General features: G+C 46.0%; 1 pseudogene; it reads right to left on the reverse strand.

The window, feature by feature from the left end:
- Positions 1-371: 371 nt before the first annotated feature.
- Positions 372-2,598, reverse strand: LOC130500279 (polygalacturonase 1 beta-like protein 3; annotated as a pseudogene).
- Between the last annotated feature and the right edge of the window lie 710 nt (positions 2,599-3,308).

The following is a 3,308-nucleotide window of genomic DNA, read 5'->3' on the forward strand; positions in this document are numbered from 1 at the left end:
CTCATCTTTCTACACGCCTACATCCAAAGGACATACAAACTCAGCACATGTATTGAAACACCCATCGCTGTCTCATCTTCTATATTATCTTTTCTTTCATCATATTATATATAACTATACAATTACCTCTTATAATATACACATGATATATCCATATCATCATATCATATTAATCGATAAAATAAATATTCAATCGGCCAATCCAACCAACCAGCTATAATCATAAATTGCGTCAACAAACATTCACTAAATATCTTAAATATTATTCGTGCCGCCACAAACAAATCAGTAACGAGTCTTTACTGTTACTGAAAAAATGCTTAGGAAAGCATAATAACAATAGTAGAAAATTAACATTCCTCTATCCAAAATCTCGGCGATAAGATAATATTCATATTTAATAACTTGAAAAAAAAGCACGATAGATCCAGACCCGACCAAGGTTTTCAATCAGCGATCGCCCAGTTCATGTCGTTCTCAAATATCCAGTGACAAACCTCAATCAGACCCGGTTTCGACCCGAGAGCTAAGAAAGCTCCATGCTTCGGACCCCACGATGACGTGTCCATGTGACAGATGGCGATTCCGTGGTTGATCTTGGTCTTACTCTTCAGCTCGAGAAGATCCGCTTCGTAGACCCGAACCTTAGGAACGGAGTGGCAGTAATACATCAGGTACGGGTAAAGACTCTGGTGACACGAAACAGCTCTCGTCACTCTCCCGCCGTTGACTCCTTTGACTTCCCGATCGATCACCACTTCTGCTTCGACCCCGCCACGTTCTCCGTCGTTCTCAGCACCACGCTCCGACCGAGCACCGACGTGGCGAAGTCGATCATGTCCTCCGCCGATCCGACGCACCGCTTCGTCTCCCCCGCGCTCGGCGGCCTCTCGCACTCCGTCACCGCGTCGGAGATGATCTTCTCCATCGTGGAGTTTTCTCCGGCGTGGAAGATCCCGTTGATCTCGGCGAGCTTGGAGGCGGAGAAGGGGAGCTTCGAGATGATGCTCCGGGCAAAAACGACCTTTTAGGCATTTTTATCTTTAATATCAGGCATGGGAATCACTGTTCCTTCCTTGAGCGACGACTCTCTGAAGAATTTGCCCGGCTCGATCCACTTATTCACGGTTTTGCCATCGCCGAGGGTCGTTGCTGCTGCTGACGTGGAGGAGACGTTGTACTTCGCGAAACCGACGCCGTTTTTGGCGTAGTCTTGAATGTGGAGTTTGGCGTGTAAGTTTTGAAGCTACCTTGTGTCCTTCCGCTCTTTCCCATAACCGGTGAATGTCTCTGAACCGGGATTAAATGACTGACCGTAATTATTGAATTTAACCGTACCGGAGTTTGATTCCTTAGCGTAGGAGGAGAAAGAATCGTCTCCGACGTTGGCTTTGTCTCTGTAGCTCGAGAACGTGTCAAACGCCGCGTTTCCAGACGCGCCGTAGTTTTTGAAGTTGTTCTGCGGGACGTTCCCGTCGTCGCCGTAGCTAGTGAAGGAGTCGTTGGCGGCGTTTCCTTTCTCGCCGTAGTTCGCGAAACCGGAGCCGATCACGTTGCCGGAGACGCCGTAGGAGGCGAACTCGTTCGGCACTCCGTTGCCGTTCTTCCCGTAGCTCGTGAACGACTGGCCGTTCCCGGCGTTGGCCTCGTGGGTGTAGGTCTTGAACGACTGAGACTTCCCGTTTCCGCCGTCGGAGTACGCCGTGAAACGGCTCGTCGGGTTGTTGACGTCGTTCTGGTAGTTGGTGAAACTCTCCGGTGCCGCCGGTTCCGAAGGCCCGTAGGAGTTGAAGCCCTCCTCCACGACGTTGCTGCTGTCGCCGTAGACGGTGAACTTGTCGTCGTGACCGCGGCGTTGCGGCTGTATCTCCGGAACGAGTCGGCGACGACGTTGCCGTCTTTGGAGTAGGTTTTGAACGAGTCGGTGCCTCCGGCGGCGGCGTTGCCGTAGTTGGTGAAGTTCTTCTGGTCGTAGACGGAGAACTTGACGTCGGCGGGGTGCTGCTCGAGGCTCGGGGATAGGTCCGGGAAACAGAAGAGGTTCGCGGCGGAGCAGAAGTCCGGGAGGCGAGTCGGGAGGGAGTTGTGGGCGGCGAGTTTGGCGAAAGTGGCGGAGTCGACGGCGTTGAGCGGCGACGCCTTGGAGATGAGGAACTCCGATCTGAAGGATGATGATTTGTCGCTGCGGATCTCTTTGTTCCAGTAACGGACGAGAGATGCTTTGGGAGTGAATGGATTCGCCTCCGCCTTGAAACCGCCGCCGATTAACCGTCCTCCGACGAAAGCAACCTAACACGCATTGATTCAACAACAAGATCAAAACAAAACCAGTAACCGCTATAATTCATCATCAATCGAATATATACTGATAAATCAGACAGAACAATCGAATCACATTTCTAGAAACAGCAGTTATGCGATTCAAAGAGTTTTTGCTTACATTGAAGAGACAGAACAAGAACGATTGGAGAAGAAGCAACGGTTTGAGCATTGTTTGGTTCTTAGTGAGAGAAGAAGAAGATATGGAGCAGAGATGAGATTGGTGGGCTTGTTTGTTTTGAGAGCAGATTGTGTATATATATAGAGAGAAGCCAAAAAAGCCTACACCGAGTATATTTTCTTGACAACCACCAAAAACCTACACATTTTAAATTTAAAATGACTTAATTATTTACTAGTACATTAAGTGTATATAGTTGTATGATTTTAGTATAAATAAATAAATAATGACATTAGATTGGAATTCGAAGAAAATAAATTGACTAAATTAGATAGGATAATGGGGGGAAAATAAAGTAGGAATAAAAAAAATGAAAGAGTGGAGTTAAAAAAGGACAGCAGAAAGAGAGTGACAAGAGTAGATTTTAGAAGCAGGAAAAAAACAAATGAAGTGGGACTCTTTTTTCTTTGTTGCATAATATTGGTTTGGTAACGCGTTTTCATAACGGGGTTTCGTTTTCTACCCACAATCTAATTTAGTTTTTTTGCCTTTAACGGAGTCCAAAAACGAAAGGAGCAATGTAAGCTGTAGTGTAGGCTGTTTATAGGAATCCTTTTGGAGTACGAAAACCAAAGTCAATGGTGATGTGCAAGAAGTTGTTCTATTATGGCTACAACTTATTAGTGACTTACAAGTAGTTGTACAATTAATGGGAGTTTTTACTATGTGAGAATGAAAACTAATGGCAATAAACAGACTTCTACATTTAAACGTCTGCTTCCCTAAAACTTTATTACATTAATGTATGGAATCCAATGAACAGATCATATGAATGCCTGCATCAATGTTATTTTTCAGTGCAGTTGTC

This window comes from Raphanus sativus, chromosome 9 (assembly GCF_000801105.2).
Source record: "Raphanus sativus cultivar WK10039 chromosome 9, ASM80110v3, whole genome shotgun sequence".
NCBI lineage: Eukaryota > Viridiplantae > Streptophyta > Magnoliopsida > Brassicales > Brassicaceae > Raphanus > Raphanus sativus.